General features: G+C 35.2%; 1 protein-coding gene across 3 annotated transcripts in view; it reads left to right on the forward strand.

Moving 5' to 3' along the window:
- Positions 1 to 22,543, forward strand: part of LOC145297688 (metabotropic glycine receptor-like) — a 1,009,734-nt gene that overhangs the window by 18,775 nt on the left and 968,416 nt on the right. The window contains exon 1 of one of the 3 annotated variants that reach the window (XM_080143886.1): positions 29 to 147. The exons of the other annotated variants lie outside the window; for them this stretch is intronic. The gene's annotated coding sequence lies outside the window, so the exon portion shown is untranslated. Of the gene's footprint in view, positions 1 to 28; positions 148 to 22,543 lie in introns of those variants that run through there. 3 annotated transcript variants of the gene reach the window in all.

Genomic DNA, 22,543 nt, shown 5'->3' on the forward strand with positions numbered 1-22,543 from the left:
GCGGCTGGATCGCTGTGCGAAGTTTCATTAACCAATAGATTCGTAAATGACAGTGTGTAGCGACGTCTATAGCGAACAGAAGAGTACATCTGTGTAGGATGACGCTTGCTTTGCCTGTAGATGGTGCGGATATCGCTGGTTCGACGGGTGAGCGGATATTTCATGCGTATTCATTATGCTTTAAGTAAAGCTTAATGTCCACATGTATGTGTATGTGTAATATGTATGTGGTAACTATGCGTTTGTGGTATAGATAGTTTATATGTGTGCGTGTATATGCGTGCGGTGTGCATGCGCGTACATAATGTGTACTTTAGCGTGTAACATTTTTTTTTTTTATATTTCCTCGGTAACATGCTGGTGTTTTTTGTTTGTTTTGTTTTTGCTCTGTTTGGTTTTCATTGTGCTACTGTTATACCTGTGTATTTTTTTCTAAATTCTGGTTTACGGCATATTAATCCTTTTAAGCGTTATGTAACATCAAAACAACATACACATTGCAAATATTATGTTTATATTTATCGGTTTCTTATCGAAATCATTTTCTGGATTAATTTATATCGAGACACAATATCTAAATTCTGTTTTAATCGAAATCTATTTTGGGATTAATTTATATTGAAAAACAATATCTAAATTCTGTTTTTATCTTAATCCAGTTTGACTTAATTAATATTAGAACACAATATTTACTGTAAATGCTAGCCTAATTACGTATATAGGACTGATCTACGACAGGTAAACTTTTTAGGGAATCATGCAAATAATAATGTGTAAACAATTCTCTGGTTTTACAATTTCGTTGCCTATAGCACATGAACTTTTTCAATTTTTTTTTTTTTTAAATATCGCTTTACAACATTATCAGGTTAGGATCGAATTGTAACATCTTTCTCCCCTCGGTCTGAGGAGGAGACATCATTCTTGAAACGTTTTTATTATTTGCTACAATCCAAAGTTTTTCCTTTTTTTGAAGGAGCAAAATATATGCAAGAAGATAAACCAACCCTGTCCCTAACCCTAACCCTAACGCTAACCCTAACCCTAACCCCAACCCTAAACCTAACCCCAACCCTAACCCTAACCCTAACCCGTCAAACTTTGCCACCGACGTGAGGCAAATAAATGAGAACAATACTATACTTGCTGTCAAATCGAACGTGTCTGTTTGTGTCTGTCTGTCTGTGTACATTTCCCTACGCAATAACTCTGTCAATTTTAAATCTACAGACTCGAAATTTGATATACAGGGTACTGAGATTTGGGAAAATCGATGTGATCTATTTTCTGTCAGAAATTTGACTGTTAAGGGGTCAAAGTTCAACGATTTGACCTTTGAGAACCCTACCAAACTCCTCCGACAATTTTGGGTATAAACAATTGAAATTTTAGATATAGGTTCCTTGGACATGGATCTAACTTAATAACTTGATTTGAACCCAAAACAATAAATGTTAAGGGGCATAATAAAGTTTTAAAAATTGACCGCTGTTTTTTATTTTGTTTTTTTTTTGTTTGTTTTTTTTTTTTTTGTTTTTTGCTCAACGTACACCTCCAAACACACGGGCAACGCCGGGCTGAAATGCTAGTATTTACTACTTGACTTGTTTGTTTTTTACGTTGCACCAACGCAATTGTCTAAACACATTACCTACCAAAAACTGTGAATTAGGCGCAATTTACTTAACAGAATATTCTGTATCATTTATAACTCGAATAGTCAGCGGTTCATACCTTACCCAACAAAATTAGTGCATTAAAAACTTTATAGTGTCGGCTTGATTTGAACTCGGGTTCTCAATTTCCTTAATCCATCGGTCATTGCAAACTTCGATGGACATTCTAAAAGTTATGCCTTCTACTTTTTTGTTTCGCCTTTCATTGTATCAGAGGGGACTGCAGGTTGCATGGTTATGACAAAAGTTGAAAATATTAATAGTATGAGACTTTAAGAAAGCAACCTCTGTCATTAATGTGCGTCAGAAGCAACGATGTGTATTTGAATTTCTTCATACATAAAAATTGAACCGATCAAAATTCATCGTAGTTCGGAGATGAGTCTGTCGATTTCAGAGTGAAGGCAGAGATGTAAATGACAAAGCGCGTCCCGGACGGGACGTTTACGATCGCGGCATCAAGTGGGGCTTGCAAAAATGCATTGAGAATGGTGGTTAGTATGTAGAAAAATAAATTCTGGAACACGTCACCTAGTTTAAAACGTCACCTAGTTTAATGGTCCCACTCCCGTTTTCGTACCTCTTCAATGTTTTCGTCTTTTAATTAAAACATATGAGGCCTCACTTTTGGGACGATCCTCGTATATATTAAACTCGTAAATCAATTGTAAGTGTGCGCACGCTCGTGCGCGTGTCGCATATTCCTAGGTCTATATACAGGATGTTTAATATAATAAGTGTCTTTGTGTCCATTTGAAGCATTGTGTGTAGGTTTTTCACCATGTATGCATTGCCTCTTTGGCTAAGATCAAAGCGTATTCTCTGTTTTATTACTGAACTTTGTTCTATCATGTGCATGGTAGCGTAGAGGTGGTTGCGAGAGGTGACCAAGCACTTGCCCATGTTACTCAGGTTTTAAAAGTGCCCTTTTCAGAGGAATGTATTATACGACTTTACCTCACCGAAACGATGTTCATTACTAGATTTTTGCCGTTTTTATTTCCGCTTCAGCACCTGCCCTGAAAATGTTCTCTGCACGTCACTGATTTTGAGTCAGTTCATAGGAAATCTTTCTAGATTGAGGCATTTTAAAAATTTTTGTTTAACCCTTGTCTCCTTATTTTTGTGTGAGCTGAATTGTTCCCACATTAAAAATGGACTTTGTGTTTTTTTTTTTCTCTGCAGATTTCTTAGTATGTTTTAAGATTTCTATGTATGTTTGACTTGTTTTATTTATAAGTTTTCTTTTATAAAATAATTTCTTGATGACAGACATATATGTAATTATCTAGGGAGAGGGCCATTCGAAGCATGCGGTAATGATCGAAAAAGTATTATCTTTAAACAGTGAGATATGCTGCAATAACCACTCCATGTCGCGCGGCTCATGATTTAACCGAACCACTACAAGCCAGGGGGAACATCATTAAATAAGACCTACCGACTTTAGGATATTTACAATGTCACTAGAATAAAAAAATAATTTGATATTTTCCACCTCTCTCTCTCTCTCTCTCTCTCTCTCTCTCTCTCTCTCTCTCTCTCTCAGGTGACAGGAGCCCGATTCAATTTATAGTGCCTACCAATAAATACCTCTCGTCTGAAAGAGGAAATAAAACCTGGGAGATTAGACTTGATTTGATTAAATTGGACCCTACCTAATTCTTGCAAAGAAGTGTAAGATGCTAGTGAATAAGTCTAGTTCGCCCGAATGATGGCAACACCACCTTAGCTGCTATGACAATTGTCCTGATCCATGTTCCAAAGTTATTAAATCACAAAAGAAAATAGTAATGTTTAAATTATATAGCATATGTGAGGGGTCGAGTCATTTATATGTGTGAATAGCATTGCCAATATGTTTAACCCTATCGAATGTGCGTTCCGTGCGTGCGTACGATTGGAAAACTTTGTAGAATGAATAAATATGTTAAATTTTGTGTCTGCCTATATATGTATATATGCACACACACACACACACATATATATATATGTGTGTGTGTGTGTGTGTGTGTGTGTGTGTGTGTGTGTGTGTGTGTGTGCGTGTGTGTGTGAGAGAGAGAGAGAGTTTGTGCGTAGGTGTGCGTGTATATGTGTGTGAGTCTATGCTAGTCACATCTCAAATAATGTGCGTGCTTTGCGTGTGTATTTGCGTAATTTTCCCCCGATTGCATGAACACATGTATAAATATAGGTAATGTTTGTTTGTAAAAGACAGGGCTAATATTTGTGGAACGTACGTTAACGTACGTTAAATGCAGTGTGTCTGTATATGTGTTATGTGTGTAAGATGCGTGTGGTGCTGACTAGGTATTATTTACCAAATGTGTAAACTACACGTTGTGTGTATGCTTAATAATGTATACTACACGTTGTGTGTATGCTTATTAAGGTATGTCATTGTTTTTGGCGCGTAAAACTCTGTTATGCAATATTTTTAGTATTTTAAACATATATTAAATTATTATATATTTCTGTGCGTTTCTGCCATTAGTATATTTAATAGTTATAACTCTTAGTTTAAGGTACGTCAGATTCTTATTTGTTTAGTATATCCGAATTATGTAAAATGTATGTGCATATGTGTATATGTACATCCCTGTGTGTTTTGCAATTGTCTGTAGCGTTAGATGCGTAAGGCTATGGTTGTGAAATATTTCTGGAATGTTTAAATATATATAAAACAATGTGTATGTATGCACGTGTATATGTGCGTCTATGAATTTGTGTGCGTATAATGTGAGCGTGTATCTGGCTCTGTACTAACTTCGCTATGTGTAGCGCTGTGTAAGAAGATGTGCGCGATTACATGTATATATGTGTGTATGACTGAAACCTACGCATACGAGCACACAGACACAAACGTTTGCACATGATTGTTTGTGAGTGGTGTGTGATGCGTGTACACATGTGCATATGCTGACAACTAATCGACATTGCCTTCTCTCTTTATAGCATGTTAACATAAGTGCTCAAGTATCGTAAGCCCCTGTCCGTATATGTTCGGTTAAAGTGGATACTTGTTATATTAGCACGTCGGTGAGCACGATTATTGCGACAACAAACTAATACTGTTCTTATCTAAGGCATGTGTCTTATGAACCCTTTCTTTATATAAAGCAAAGCTGCCTGCATGCGTCTCGTGACATCACATTTAAATGATTAATATAGGAGCCAAACCAACTATAGATTTCAGATTGATTACTTTTTGACCCGAAGCCCTATTCGAAATCAGAGGTGGGTGAATATCTTTTAAGCTCATTATTCCAATCTTAAGCGTCATTTTCACAAAAATCCGTGGCGCAGTGATTAGAAAACTTGAAAAGACAAACGTTAAAGTAATATCTTCCTGAAAGTTGAAGGTTCACTTCTCGGTGTGCACGACTAAAAAATACAATTGCAAATTACTTTGGGTCGTTATTCAGTATTGGATAACAGAACGAGAAGTAAATTAAGGTTTTCGTTGAAAATTCCGTTTGGATTCCCGAGTTTCACAGAAAAATTTCTGACAACATGCAACAAGATATACCTGAAGAAGGTCGGAGGCTACATCGAACGAAACATTGTGAATATGACACTCAAGATGAGAACACTAGTCTGAAGAATCTAAATAATACGAATAACTAACCCTCAACTAAAAATTCAGAAACGTAATGCCATTATTCTTAATTAAATGTACTGAAAAATAATATCAGAATCAAACGCGTCGACAGTTTTACGTTCCCTTTTCAGTTTAAAAAACGACTGAAGAAGTAAGCTCAAAAAATCGTATACTTTGGTTTAATCGATGCTCGTGTGGATAAGTGTTGTGCTTTATTTCCAATATTGCATGTGACCTATTGGGGGTTGAATTGTGTACTAGACGATTTCCTGTTCCTGTTTATTTGTTTTGTTTTTGTTTTTTTTTTTGGGGGGGTGCTATAGCGTTGCAAGTATTACATATTTAATATAACCGAGAATCATACACTTACAGTATTTTCTTATGATTGCAAGTTTTCAAATGTTTGTTCCGTGCAAAAAAAGAGCGGTTTGAGAAATCAGGTGTTGACGGGTACGTTAGCTAGTAATCTCTGGGAGAAAAAAATTGCTTTCGCCTACTTATATGAATGTATTTCGAATTTCAGAAGATCGTTTTTCTCTCTTCTTCAAAGTCTTGGTTTTTATTTTAGTTTGCGTTTTGATAGAGAGAGGGGACTTTTTTTTTATTAACGAAAGCCATATGAGAACAAAAAAAATACTATTGTTTAATCAAATTAATTTCTTGAGAGATGCCGTGTCTTATTTTGCAGAAATTTTCAGATAAATTTAGTTCTTCTCTTATTTTATTTTATTACTAAAATAAAATATAAATTCTGTAAAAAACAAAACAAAAAAAAAACACGTGTTTTTTTCTCGTATTTTCGTCAAACGCTTTTTTCAAGTCTGAGACAAGATATCAACACGATGGATTCGTGTCAACAACAGAAAAAAAGGAACTACATTTACAGATGCGTCAAAGCATCATTTAAAGGGATTCTGTCCGTTAGTTGCTGGTTGGTCCGTCGCACTCGTTTCTCTCGATCTGTCACAATGAATTTTCAAATAACTTTAAGATGATCTATTACGCTAAAAATTAAAACAACATCTCCGTCGATATGTCGATAATATCTAGAAATATAATTATCGAGTTTCTTAATTATCGTATAGCATATCCGTCTGTCTGCCATGTTAAATTTGAAAGTACATTTCCGTCTGTCTATCATGTCAAATCTGAAATAGAATTTCTATTGGTATATAATATTTTAGTTTGTTTCTGTCTCTGTCATGCTAGGTTTGAAATAACGTTTCTGTTGGTTTGAAATAAAATTTTCGTTAGTTTGTGACACTCAACTTAAGAACATTATTTTTGTTGGTTTGTCACGCTTCAATAGAATTTTCATCAGTTTGTCATGCTCAAACTGAAAATGACATAATCGTCGGTCTGTTATGAACAATTTTGTGGAAGCATTTTTGATGGTCCGTAATGCTTAAGCTTAAATAACATGTCCATCGATATCAGGACAGATGCTAGACTTTTCTATGAGCTGAAATCACTTGTTTTTGTTTGCGACCAGGATTTTATTATTTAAAACCGTAAATTGGTATGAAGTTACATGATATGTCATTTGAACTAGTTCGCTACTGTTGTTGAATAGTATTCTGGACAACGCCGGAATTATTGCTAATTGTGCACACACGCCTATGGAGTTGGATGCACATACGCAAATATTTTGGAAATCTTTAAACCAAGAAATGTCATCAAAAGTCATAACAATTGAAAGAAGAGTTCAGAAGCTTTGAAATCAACATTCTTCAATTGACAAGTTTTCAAAACAGTCATATTGAAATTTGGCCTTGAACTAATTTTATACGGGTCAGTTGAATGCGGCGTGGAAAAACGAAATTCCTATCTAAAGTGTTTGTAAATAAAAACAAAGGCAAGTCAAGGAAGAAGTCAGTTAGAGAGAACAGCACCAAGACGTCCAGTTGTCATTTTGTACCACCCACAACACTCTACCACGCCCCATCTCTCTCTCTCTTTCTCTTTCTCTTTCTCTTTCTCTCGCTCTCTCCATAGCACATTGAGAAAGAATTGAACCAAAAATAAATTGTAATTCCTTTTTATAAACTTACGTCAAGTGTGAGTTTGTTTGTTTTGTGTGTGTTTTTGTGTGAAACAACTAATTGTCTTATATAAATTTGTCAAGAACTTGAAACTCTATTTAACAGATTAAATAGACGACGCGGTTAAATACTAAAGAACTACAGCATAACGTAACACCGTTATTTGCATCCATTAGTTATACACTTTCGAGAATCGATTATTTATGTATATTCCCCACACCCATAAGTAAAAGTGAAATCAACTGGATTCAAACTTATCACACCACGGCTGATAATCTACGTTGATATGCACATCGACACTATTATTTTCTAGTATTAATCATTTATGCATGTCCTGGTATAGGCTATTGAATTCTTAAGAAACTAATGTAGTTCGGCTTAATTCTAATATCCTAACGAGAATCCTTATATTGTTCTTTCTTTTCCAGTTAATAAAATATGGTGGTTAACGAGCTGACTTTAATAGGCCATTCGTTATGACCGCAGGTGCGATCCTCGCAGAAACACAGCGCGAGACTGTTAATTCAGCAAATATAAGGCGAATACATTTGCTCTAATAAATATACCCAGGATGTGACTGCTTGAAGATTCCCTTCATAAAATGGACGATTTAGATTAAACCAATGTGTCTAATATACGTAATGATTATTAAATGCTTACCTTGGTAAGCACATTATGAAGTGATTAAATTATGCTTATTTCGGAGGCACATTATGAAGTGATTAAATTCAGAAAAAAAAATACAAAATCACCAACCTCTATCAATCCAATTATTATTAGTCAATTATAGTATTGTAATAACCTCAGCCACACGAGAGTCCCTTATAAATAGGTCTGTGACAACAGAATATTCTTTTAATGTTTGACTCTCTTGTATATATACGACATAGTAAGACACAGTCAATCAACCGAGAACAACATCCGTCTATATAAAAACATATAAGATATTAACGGATATATACTCAAGAGTAAAAACAATGAAAAGAAGATGCTGCTGTCACGGCCCTACTTATAAATATGCTTTCAGCTAAATAAGGTTAAGCCTTGCTAAGAAAGCTGATGCAGGTTACGGTTAACGAGCTTGGTTTCATATGACACTATTTTGAAGAAAGTAAATTTAGAAGATAGATACGTAACCGAGATGCATTCTGATTAACATATACGAAATTATTTTATTTTATTTTTTTTACAGGAGAGTTTAAATCTGCCTTATAATCGGCTGTTGTTATCTCTCACCCGCGCAGTGAATTCATACGATCTCTAGAAGTGTGAAAACCAGTAGATGTTTTGTTTTAATTTATTTTGAATCAGATTAACGCGCTCGGAGATTATTTAACGTCTAGATATAATATCTATAAGAAATAATTTGGTATAAAAATAATTGAACAAGAACTGCTAGTTTACTTAGAGTTTGGGGGGGTAGTGGCTTCCACATCTTTATGAGCATAGTTTAGGGCTTTTTTGTTTAGAAGAGCCTCCTTCGCCCAACCAAAAAACAGACGAGCTGCGAGTCACAGTAAAATATGTTTCATCATTTTCTTAAAGGGATGGTATTTGTCCATATTATTGGGTATTTGCATTCAAAGATTGTTTCTCTTCACATGAATTCATACAAGAAGCAATCCAACAGTCTGCTATGCGTGTTACATCGGCGTTTATTCTGCACTAGACTGGGTGCCGGGTGTTTAGAGGTGTGTCTTTAGCAAAATAAAAGTGGTAGTAGGCAGATAGGCTCGAACCCGCACAGCGAAGGAGGAAAAGAACGCGAAAAAACATAACGCCTTCGTCGTCTGCGTCCATCGCCAAACCAGAAGTTGCGAAGTTTTAAATTAAGTGTAGTCAATCGAAAAGAGATGGTTACTTTAAAAAAAATATCGGCGAAAGAAAACGACCCACTTCCTGTAGAAAAGTGCCTAGTTGCGGGTGAAGTAATTGATGTCTTTAGCCAATTTTTCGGTATTTGTCGTCCGAAGGGTCGAGCTTCAAAACCATACATATCTCGAAAGTTTTAGGCAGATATGCATACATACAAACATACATACATACATACCTACATTTAAACAGACAGGCGAGATTTAAACACGGATTCCATGACTTACATTACAAGACCCGAAGCCTATCCTAGACCTCAAGCTCAAATAACTTTATCTCAAACAGGATGTGCTCCACATTAACAGTTATTCTGTTTGTCTGTTTTTTTGCGACGATGAATGAGTATTTATTCTACTACAACTATTAGACCTACATCCTATCTCCAACCTAACACTAAATGGAAGCCGATGCTTTCCACACTAACGGTTACTTTGTAACGTTTCACTCGTTTACACATGCGTTAAGATGAAGACATCCGGGACCCAACACGTTATAGCAAAGTACGTCGCAAGGAACATAGGACCCCACTTTCTCTAACAAAGACATTTTTGTCCAGATGCTTTCCCAAATAAAACGTGATCGTACTCCATCTCTCTCACTTCTGTCCTCTCGAACGTCCTTGTCCGTCTGCGCTTAGGTTGTGTTTATGGTCTTACGATCATGGCATTCCGCACAAGGCTCGGCATTCGCATACGCGAGTCCGTATGTAGACTTGAAAATTAATCCTGTGTCATCAGGGCTAACAAAATTCGGTCACAGGTGTGTGCGCGCACTAAGCATTACGGCAGATTTATTCACGTTTTAAAAAAAATCTTATTCTGCAATGGTGGCGAAGCTCTTTTTAAAAAAGACTCCGATTGCATAGTATCTGTATCCATTATACAGATAACACACCCTAGAAAGTAAAATCTCTCGGCTTACAACTGACAAAATGTTTCACAGAACACTTGCTTAGTACCAAATTACTGACTCTAGCTGACAAATCTCCGACCGAGCATTTAAAAACCAAAATAAATCCAAACGATTTTTATCTCTAATCATTTGAATGAACTGCGTATGACTTTGTTTCAAATGCGTGACGCAAATCTTCGAATTAAATACATCTTTGCTTTGATTGTTCATAATATTGAATAGTATTGGAAGAAAAATTAATGAAGCTGGCGTGATCGGACTAAAGAAAGAGAAGAAAAGAAATAATCCCTCTATCAATTGTTGGGTGTTATCTTAACATCACTGTTTGTTGTATTTGTTTTCTTTATATTTTGTCAAACAAAAGTTAACCGAAATAGCTTGTTAGTAATAAAATGTTGAACTTATAATTAAGTTCAGTGGAATTTATAAACAGGAGTTCCTATTTGTTTGCCTTCCCACCATGGTAAAGTTAGACACAATGTCAATATTTAAAGCTCAAATGGGATGGTCGTTGGTCTGTCACTGTCAAGTTTTACATAACATGTTTCATGGTTCGTATCGCTTAAGTTTGAAATGGAATGTTTGTTGCTCTGTCATACTCAAGCTTGAAATACAATTTTTGTCGGTTTTAACGGTCGTTTTAAATAGATATGAAGGGGTTTTATAGTTTACAGACAATGAGCACGTATAGGCTTCAAAATGAAGGAACACAAATTCTCCACAGAAGGCTTTGTGCTTGTTTATATTTTCTTACCTCCCCACGTGAGTAGAGTTACACATACGTCGTTTTTATGCGTTGTAAATCCAGCTTCCTAAAAAATAAGTATTTTGAATTCGAACAAAGATATAAATTGACCAAATCAGAAGGATTCCATCTCTTACTAACCAAGGAGAGAAAAGATAAATTAAAGTATTAGAATATGTACTATAATTTGATCTGAGCCAAAGTAACTAATCAATGTGGAAAACAGTGTATTTTTAGTTTTCGTTTTTAATAAAGACCAGCCAGTTACAAAGGTCAAAAGCTAATCGAGGAGAATAAGTAATGAGATGGATAGAATGATAGGCATATGAGAGGATAAAAATCATAAATCGAACAAGTATTTGTTGACATATGTTTAAGAACAATCATGTTTCCATCGTAGAGTAAGCATTCACGTGGTAATGGGTTCCACAAACGGGATATTGTGAAAAAGAAAATATGTTCCTGAAATTTCGAAAGCAATGGACAGAAATTTTACTTTTAATTTTGTTAGAACGGTGAGTGAATAGATTACAAGTGGAATCAGCGATTTATTCTTAGTTGAGCACACCTCGCACACACACATGGGCACACCCACGCAGACACACATGTACACACACGTGCACACACACACACACGCATATATATATATATATATATATATATATATATATATATATATATATATATATATATATATATATATACAATAAAAAATATTCACGATATTCCCTCTGCTTCACTTTTTTTGTTATCAAATAAGATCTTTGACTTACTTGTTGTTTTATCAAATACTTTTGCATGCAAAATTCGATCCCGCATTTTTCTAATCCCTACCATCTGATGAGAAGGAAAGTATTTCTTCGAAACTCCGCGGATTAGCGACTGTCCACTTATCTAGTGTTTCCTTTTCAGATTAAATATGTTTTTAACTCATTCCAAAGTGTCTTTTAACATGTTTTATTAACTGTTTGCTCGTATATATATATATATATATATATATATATATATATTAACAGATGATAAAAGTCTATAATCCGAATTCCAAGTAGTTGTTGATCTTACCTTTATTTTTTTAATATATTCCGCTTTGACTCACCAGAAGAAAATTTGACATCATAATTATATGATTTTCTCTGAGTTACGAGACAGATGCTGTCACAGATTGGGCATTTTAATATGATGAAAGAAATAACAGGTAAGATGAATAACATCTTGGAAATTTGAATATAGATTTTTTTTGTCATCTATTTGTATATGCTCTGTAGTTATATTTGACATACATCGAGCTTTATAAATAAAATAATTGAAAAAATAAAGGTTGAAATATAATTGAATAAGCATATTATATATAAACGTTTTCTTACCTATGTTACATTTATATATAATTTATGAATGAATTCTTTGATATATATAGCCATGTTATATATCATTTTGAAGAGTATTTTTCGCTCTATCGAATCCTGTAATTCATTACCGTTCTCAATCTTTTAATTTATTTTTGCAGGCTTTTTGACAGCATGGACAAAATTCAAATCCGCACTATTTTTTCCAGTTCAAACTAGGCTGAAAAGCTGCTGAGACAGCTCGTGATAATGATGCGTTTAGGAACCACAAAGGAACGTGTGGCACAACGGTGGGTCAAGAAATCTCGCAATACTGACGAGATCTTCGAACATTAAAACGGTCGATTGCGGTTGACAACGAACATTTGAAAATCTTAATTGAAGCCGATTCTCATAAAACCACACACGGTTGCTGTTGAACTCGAGGTCGACGACTCAACAGTCCTTCGCCATTTAAACCAAATATGGAAGTCTAAAAAGTTGGATAAATGGGTGCCGCATGAATTGAACGATAATAAAAAAAATGAGGTGTCTCCTACGCCCCTTCTGTGCAACAAAAACGACCCATTTCTTGAGCGTACTGTTACGTGTTATGAGAATTGGATGCTCTACGACAACCGGCGACGTTTGGCACAGTAGTTGGATGCCGGAGAAGCTCAACAACAATTCCTGAAGCCGAAATTGCACCAAAAAGGTTGTGCTGACTGTTTGGTGGTCTGCAGCCAGTCTCATCCCTCACAGCTTTTTGAATCCAGGCGAACCGATTACGGCTGAGAAGTACTGCTGGCAAATTGACGAAAAGCACCAGAAGCTCCAACGTATGTGCCGAGGATTGGTCAATATTAATGACCCAATTCTCCTCCAGGACAACGTTCGCCCGCCCGTTGTTTAACTGACTCTACAGGAGCTGGACGAATTGGGCTACGTGACTGTCTCATCCGCCATATTAACCGGACCTCTCGCCCAGCGATTATCACTTTTCAAGCACCTCGAAAACTTCCTGCGCGAAAAATGCTTCAAAAGCTGAGATGATGCCGAATCGACCTTCAATCGCTTCAATAACTCCTGATTCCTATGCTAATGGGATAAATAAATTTGTTTCTCATTAGCAAGAATGAGTCGATTCTACTGGTTCGTATTTCGATTAATAAAGTTTGTTATGAAAGAAGTTGTGGTATTTTGAAGTTTAACGTAAAAAAATATTATTTTTGCACCAACTTAATATCTAACTATCTATCCAGCTATCTATCCATACATCTATCTATCTCTCTCTCTCTATATATATCTATCTATCTATCTATATATATATATATATATATATATATATATATATATATATATATATATATATATATATAAATAAACCAATGTAAATGCAAGTGTTATTATTTAAAGAAAAACGTCTACAGGATGGACATCTAATATAAAACTATATTCTTAGGTAAAATCTACTGGAGAAAACAATGAAAGTTTTCCGAAATCCTAAAGTTAATTCATTAGGGAAATATGAGAACAGAATTCCGCTGAAAACTTCAGAGATATTCAATTTTCATATTTTTTTTATAATATATTATACAATTTTCTGGAAGATACAATTGAGGTGATTCCGAATCTTACTTAAACCTCTTTCTGCCGAATATTGACGTGCCACCCCTAAGTGGCCTGTAGTGAACGAGACCCTAGAACTTGAAATACGTATAATCGATTCTAATGTAATTCAGAATGTTTTCCAACATTTCACCTCATATATATATATATATATATATATATATATATATATATATATATATACATATATATATATATATATATATATATATATACATATATATATGCGTGTGTATATGTGTGTCTGTGTCTGTGTCTGTGTATGCGCGTGTATGTTTGTGTGTCTGTGTGTGTGATGCGCTGCTTCTAAAACATTTTGGAATTTAAAATATGACTCCAGTTTGGATTGTCATATCCTGCTGTCTGCAATCTGTTTAAATATGTATGGAGTGTTTAGCACGATAATTGCAATGCATAATGGCATGATTACAGTATCTTTGAATCAAAAGCACTGTGCCTATTATTTGTGCAATGAATTACACCAAGGTCCATGGATTCAGCTAAGACGCGTTCTAATTCTATCAGATCAAGTGTGATGATTAAACTAATAGTGTCTGGAAGAAGTATGTACCTGTACTGTCATTAACCTTATTTTTATTTATTACTTTCGAGCTAATTGTATATAATGGAACGTTTACAATGCTTTGTGTCCCGTTAGTAATGAACGCAAGAATATCTAATCTACCATAACATAGACACAGTTATTAAATTAACTTCTTAGCTGTCCACCTTGTCCTTGACTATAGTGAACAGCCACTCGAGGTAGCATTCTGAATTTAGTGTGACTCTACTTCTGAATGCGTCTGTCGTTCGTCCATTCATTCTCTATGTACCAGGTGATTTTATTATTGGAATTGGTTTTCCCGATATCTTTTAGATAGATGACTTTCTAGAAAGACCCCGAGTATTTACAAGAGGAACCACATAAAGGTTGCCAACATCCTAAGCAAACGTGTCTGGTAAATGAACTGGATTTTAACTTAACACACCAATGTCAAACACTTAGCCACCGTTATTTGCTCCCAAATACCTTAGACGGCTTGATGCCGTCTTTTCTAGAAATACACCCAAATACTGTTAAGGTTTGAGCATATATCGTCTTTAAAAAGAGTGTCGGCTAGGTACTCGTTGTCTTGCGCATTGCACAACTGATTCTGGAAAAAAAGGCAGAGTACCTCCAGTTGACCGGATGTTTCTTAAGGCGATTCGGTTTAGTATTGACGGTAGGTAATTTGCCCTTTGTTATCCCGTTATCCTTGTTATGAGAATCTGTGAAGATACCCGGAAAACAATTTCTTTATAGTCGCCACTTTGATGCTTTTTCAGAAAAGTTCACCTTTCCGTATGTGATACTTGTCGCCCATTTCTTACTGAACCATCTTGATCCACTCTATTTAAATACCTCAGTGATCCTCAGTTCTCACCATTACAGAAACAAATAAAAGCTGCACTTTAGCCCTACGGAGATTCTCAAATTAAAGAAATTAAAAATCCACATACAGACCGTTTCGCTATATCACATCATTTCAGTGCTATTATATAAGCTACTGACTAAAGCCTGGATCTAAACTCGACCGCCTAGACAAGAGTCGGCGTTTATAATCGTTATGTTGGTTACTGACAATTAGGTAGATGAATTACAATGTCAACATTGTCAAAACGCCTTAAGCTCTATTTGTTTACACAAATATTATGCTGGACTTCAGAATAACGTAATATAATAATTATATTTTACGACCTATCATGATAGGGATATTTGCGATATGGAGAATAGGGTTTTTTAATTGGGAATATTGAAATAATGAAATCAAAAGTAAAAGTTAAATGTTTTGCAAGTTTATCATCAAAGTTGAAAGAATAAAATAAAATATAAGATTGACGTTAAATACATGGATAGTCAAAGAATTACTCCTAGCATCAGTAGAAAAATTACAAACATTTACTAATTATTTGTAAGTCATGCATAAAACAAGAATATTGCAAAAATGTTCCAAAAAACGGGCAGAAAGTTGCTGTAATTATGAATATATCAGTACAGTTAAAAAACATCATGATTAAGATTTTATATTGGATAATGACACGAAACGGATTGAAATAAACTTTAAGAAAAATTCCAAAGTTGAAGGCACCAAATAAATGAGTATATATGTAGAATAACCATGGCAGGAGTTATACCATCTGAATTAAATATGACATCGCGAACTCATCTTGTCATTTTCATATTTTATTTTATTCTTTCAGTTGATGATTGTAATAGCATTATAAAGTATGTAACTCTACGTTTGCTTTTTAATATATATATATATATATATATATATATACTAGCAAAAGTACCCGTCGTTGACTGGGTTCAAAAACAGCCTACGGAAAATGGACTCTGATTTATGAAAGTATGATAGGTTATGAAAGGGAAGGGTGGTAAAGAGATAGCTTCGAATTAAGGGGTATCAAAACCAAAGCAAAATATTATGAAAGTAAACATAAAATAGATAAACCCCATAATTTATTATACCATACCTGTTCACATTTATTATACCATACACTTATCACAATATTCTGTGAATCTACATTAAAAAAAACAACTTGTTAAACTTTGTGACATATTTCCATTCTATGAAGGTCAGGCGCGAACGAACACCCCATAATTTTATTATACCATATTTCTTCAAACTGAAACATAACTATCAAAGTACACTTATCCGGATAGATATGTAAAGTCTTTTTTAAAGGTTGTGGCTATTTCGATTCTATGGAGGCCAGGTGCGAACGCACACCCCACAATTTTATACCATCCTTATTTAAGTTAAAACATATCAAAGTATTATTATGTACATCTATATCAAAAACACTTGTAAACGTTTTTTTTTCCATACTTTGTAGACCAGGCGCGTACGTAGACCCCACAATTTTAATGAATCATCATTTTGCCAGATCAAAGATACCAATTCCTGTGTCTCGATACATCGTCTATCCTTATATGTGATCGGTTTTCTATAATAGTCAACCATATAGGAGCCTATTCGTGACCAGACAAACACACAGACGTTCAGCTTTATATTATATTTGTGTGTGCATCTGTGTGTATATATGTGTGTTTCTGTTTGTCTCAGTATGAAATAAATATATAAGTGTCTTTATATTTTTATATTTCGTTTCTTTTAAGAAATAGAATTTCGGCCATTCCTACGATCTTCGTAAATGTAATAATCTCTCTCTCTCTCTCTCTCTCTCTCTCTCTCTCTCTCTCTCTCTCTCTCCTACTGTTTGTGTTTGTGAGGAATGGTCTCTACCAAACTTCTTTGCCAATTTATGGTCTACACACTTGAAACTTAATATATATAGAGACAGGATTTTGACTTGTAGAACAAATTTGATTTAGTTTTTAGCTGATAAGATTTTCGTCTTAATGGGTCCAAATTAAAAAAAAAAAGTAAAACTTGGCAGGCGTAACTCGACTAAACTGTTTTCTCTACGCATGCGCAAATATACATTTATATCGTTAACAACAGTATTTTTAAGCTTTTTCAAGCGTAGGGATATAGAAAAGACTGTAATGAATAAGCTACATGTTTTGGTTTTGATTATAGTTTTATAAGCACCCAAGTCATATATGTGTGTGCGTGTGCGCGTGTGTGTGTATGTGTGTGCGTGTGGATTATGCATGTATGTGCGTATGTATGTACATATGTGTACGTGTGCGTGTGCTTGAATCATCAGATTGTTATGCTATACCAATTAACATACTATGATTAACTTTTACAAATATAATAATATCAATCAAAATTAAATTCATTTGGTTGAAGTAATCCATTGTTAAATCTTTTCTCGAACGGGGAGTTTTAACTAGTTCTTAAAGAACCAGATACGGACAACTTCTATTTTATATCATTTCACTCCCTTTAACTAAATACTTCTTTTAACTTAAGTATATATCCCAGGTAGTAATAAACGTACAGATAAGCGAATTTATGGTACATTTTCTTTAGTGTGCTATATTCAAAAAACGTGTAATCAGCTACAAATGTTTGCGAAGTTATCCATCAACTATGCTTCCCGTTTGCAAGATTACAGCTGACCGCTGAGGTCAAAACAGCTCAATCATATTTAATGAATCGAAAAATCAGAGCTCGGCTAAAACTTCGTAAACATATTTTGAAGAATTCCATTTTTTTTTTCAAATTGACCAGAGAAGATTAAGAAAGAATATTTCATGCCAAAGAGGATGCCAAAATTCGGCTGAAGCAAGCAAAACTTTGATCAGTAAGTTGAGATCCTAACTTGAGCCAAATATGCTGTTAATCATCTCAAACGAGCTAAGAAACTTCTACCAAAGCCAGGGGATCAATTGCCCCAAGAATAAGTAGATTATGATTCTTCAAAAACGTGCCTACAGTCAGGTAGATTAAGGTTTCAGCGACAACCACTATCTCGAATATTGTGAACAGTAAAAGCGGCGTCATGCAACATAATTATTATCTGAAAATGACCTTATTAAAAACCACTAGTATTGCTAACACTGTTTTAAAGAACCAGATGTGTTGGACGGTTCACCTTGTCCGGCTTGATGACTATCGACTCCCAAAACAGTTGTTTTCTGGTGTGCTCTTTCTTGGCAAAAGACGCCTGCACAAACACCAAAAAACGTTTCTGTGATAGTATTAAGGAGAGTTTAGTGAACTTTCATGTTGCTGTTGACGGTTGGGAGTCCCTGGCGTATTATCGTGGGTAGTTGAGGACTCTGGTGTACAGGGGCGCGGAACACTTTGAAGCAGAAAAGATAGACCGAGCGAAGCTCAAGAGAGTATGTAGAAAAAAACAAACCGTGCCACTCAATCATGAAAGTCTATGGATGTGTGAAGTGTGTGATCGGGCTTTGTTGTCCAAGACAGGTCTTGTTACTCACATGAAAGTGCACGATGATACAAGTTCCGTTGCTGTTGATTTCATCCAAACCAGCGACCATTATCAATGTTATGTCTGTTTGAGCGTATGCAAGCCGCTGACAAGACTAAAAAGTCATCTTCGGGCACATGAACGTAATGGCACTCGTTTGAAAAGACGTCGGTATCACCATATATATATATATATAGAGAGAGAGAGAGAGGGTGCGAGAGAGAGAGAGAGAGAAGGAGAGAGAGCGAGACAGACATTAATCATTGGGGAAAATAATCCTAGCCATTTAGTAAATAATATTATTCACATTGGGTTTACATTTATATTACCTTTAAATTCAGCAGGTGGTGGACGTTAGCGTAGAGCTTAGCAGCGCTGATCTCAATTCGACTATCGAGTTAAGATCCAGGTTTATGTAATTGCTTGGTTAGCCGAAACAAAGCGCTTTGATACAGGTATACAGTCTGTTTGTGAAGATCCATCTCACTATTACTCTTTCTTTCTCTCTAAATATATAAGCTCCCTCTCTCTCTCTCTCACTCACACACACACACACACATACATATATATATATATATATATATATATATATATATATATATATATATATATATAATGATTATTTAGTTTGGTTTCCTAGATGTAGATCAACTGAAACCCCCGTGTTTATTAATATGTGCTCAATGGAGGGAAGATCCAGTATAGTATGTTTATCATACAAACATTATTGATTACATATGTGCAGGTGTATCGCTTTTTCTCTCTGATGAGATGAGTCTTTCTAAATTGAGAGTCTACTGGAATATGTATGCACATATGTAACCAATAATGTTTATATAATAAACATACTATATATATATATATATATATATATATATATATATATATATATATTATACTAGTCTGAATGATTGTTTTACCATGTGGTTAAAATGATGACCTCTAATTTTTAGAAGATTTCTACCGAAGAATTGATATCGTTACTAAATTTCGAAGGTTTTAGAGCCATATATTTAGAGGAAGGTTTTACTTTGCTAGGAACATTTGTAATGCATTCTGTGATGTATATATATATATGTATATATATATATATATATATATATATAATTATATATATATATATGTATATATATATATATATCGCACAACTCCGTTGCAAGAGCACGTTTTTTATTGCTTTGATGTATGACCCCCTCGCAAATAGTCACGAGCCGAATATTCTAAAGTTCACTATATAATATAGCTAGTTGCCAATTTGCAGATCAATACGGTCAATAATAACCGTCATTTTATACCAAATATTTCTCCTACTTTATATCGACTACAACTATCAAATTCCGAAATAATCACGGCTAAATTCTTTAAATAGAAAATCGCAAGGTAAGACACGTGTTTCCTCTCAAACGTCAACTTTAACATGATTTACTTCTGTTTCGAAACCAATTGCCTACGAATACAAGAACCTTGTCGGTCCTAATATTTAAATTTGTTGCAACAAAATTCGCATTTTGCAATATCATTGGTATTAGATGGAGATAAGGGTGTCACGTTCACAGTTATATACCGTTTCTTCTCATACGCAACACTAATATATTTCAGACACGTCTTCATTACATGATCTACGTGATATTTGCCAGTCTGTTTCTTTTTTTTACCCCTTTTTGCATACTATGTTTCCCAAGTCAACTAAATACTTCAGTCATCCTTCCTCAACTCTACATGACATGGCACATATGAACGTACCACTACCTAGTACCGCATTCACCCTGAGGAGGTCCCCCCAAATAAGGCACACTGCCACAAGGTAAATAACTACTGCAAATTGCGAACCATATCTACAAAGGCATCCTAAGAAAGGAGATGAGCAGTGAAATATTTGTTTACATTACTTTTGAATTTTTGCATGTTAGTTCAGTCATGAAGTAAGTAAACAGGGAGGGAATTCCAAAATTTATTAGTCCAAGAAAAAATAACTATTAGAGTAGAAAGCTTTCCGGTACCTGGGAACCTCTACAGTGAAGTGATGTGATTTTGCTAATAATAATTAGAGATAGAGGATATTTACCTCGAGGGGGCACCAACATCGTAAGTTTATCGGATCACTATTCATTTTCTAAGCGATATTATATTCACAAGCATTTTAACCGCATATATATTTTAATCAATGAAGTTGACAACGGTAACTTATGATGCAGTTTTTTGTTTGTTTGTTTGTTTACAGGGAAATGTTGATGTCCTCAAACATACAGCGCCAAGTGCTTCTAAATCGTCACCCATCTTGTACTGACAAGACTTATTGTCGCGAAAAATCAATGATATAACATAAACTGGCGTGTCACTGTAAATATATCGAGTCTTTTAGTCCGATTTCCAATTGTATTTGGATCGATAGTATCTCTCAGTTAACGAAATCTAAACCAATCAAAACAATTCATGAGATTTATTTGGCAAACGTGCAACAAGCCATGTGAGGAAACAAGGAAAAGTTATTTACGTCCACATAAAGTCTAAATAGTTACCTAAGGCCATTTAAGCTTTGGTATGATGATAATGATCGTGGTTTCTTCTAGCAGATTTTTTTTTAGCAGAAACATGCACAAACATTCATGACTGACTATTTGACCGAAAATAAAGATAGTATTTTTTTGTGTTTTTTTACAAGGTGGTCACCACTTATCATGGCCCGGAAGTCACTCATGGATAAGGGTTATTGTCAGTACAGTACGTTAGTGTCGATATTTAAAGGGTCTATTTAGGGGGGGGCGGTTCATCAGGAATTTGTTTACGTTGGACTTGAAGACATCCAAGTTGTAGTCAGGAGGGAAGCAGGCAGACGGAACAGACTTCCACAGGCGTGCAGTTCTAAGAAAGAAGCTTTGTTAATGGAATCTGCGTTTTGATTTAGGCATAGATAAAGAGTGGGGAAAGTTTTTGACAGTGGATTAAGCTAGACAGGTGTTTTTTTGTAAAAGATTGGCGAGGGGGGGCAGAGATTGGAGTTCAGACGAGCACCTGCCATGGAAATAACGATAAAACAAAGATAGGCTTGCAACGTCTCTTCTGTGGGAGAGAGGTTGCAGAGAAGAGAAAAGGGCATCCCCCACTAAGCCACGAAGTCTATTTTGTACTCTGTCAAGGCAGGATAGGCTGTTTTTAGCAGCCCCTGCCCAGATATGGCAGTAGTATTTCATCCTTGAACGTACTTGGCTTTTATATAGATAGAGAATTGCATCAGTAGTGAGATATCTTCTGGGGCGGTAGAAGGATCCCACCATCTTTCCAGCGACCTTGGCAACAGACTTGATGTACCTGTTCCATTTCAGATCAGGAGTGAAGGTCAAGCCCAGAAGCTTGTCAAAACATGGAGCTTCTCCTAGACGAGAGCCATCCATTTCAATTGATGCCAGATGAGGATCAGAGCGTTGATGATGTAAAGATAGGAGTTTGGTTTTGGATGCATTAAAGATAACCAGCCACGTCTTCCCTCACTGAACCACTCGTTCGAGATCAGAGGAGAGAGAATCAGAGAGAACTTTGTCATTTACAGCCTTTGATTTGTTGCTGTAGATGGTCGTGTCATCAGCATAGATGTCAACGAATGATTTAAGTATGTGTTTAGGGAGATCATTGATGTAGATCAGGAAGAGAGTTGGGCCCAGGATGGACCCTTGAGGGACTCCAGCATTAATACTGCAGGCCTCTGATAATTGTCCATCAACCACTACTCTTATGAGCCTATCAGAGACAAATGATTTAATAATAGAGAGAATATTTCCAATTATACCATAGCTGGAGATCTTGTGAAGTAGGCCTTTATGCCATTACTTTGTCGAAGGCTTTTGATATATCAA

The sequence above is a fragment of the Euprymna scolopes genome, chromosome 18 (genome assembly GCF_053919585.1).
Source record: "Euprymna scolopes isolate OS-2025 chromosome 18, ASM5391958v1, whole genome shotgun sequence".
Lineage (NCBI taxonomy): Eukaryota > Metazoa > Mollusca > Cephalopoda > Sepiida > Sepiolidae > Euprymna > Euprymna scolopes.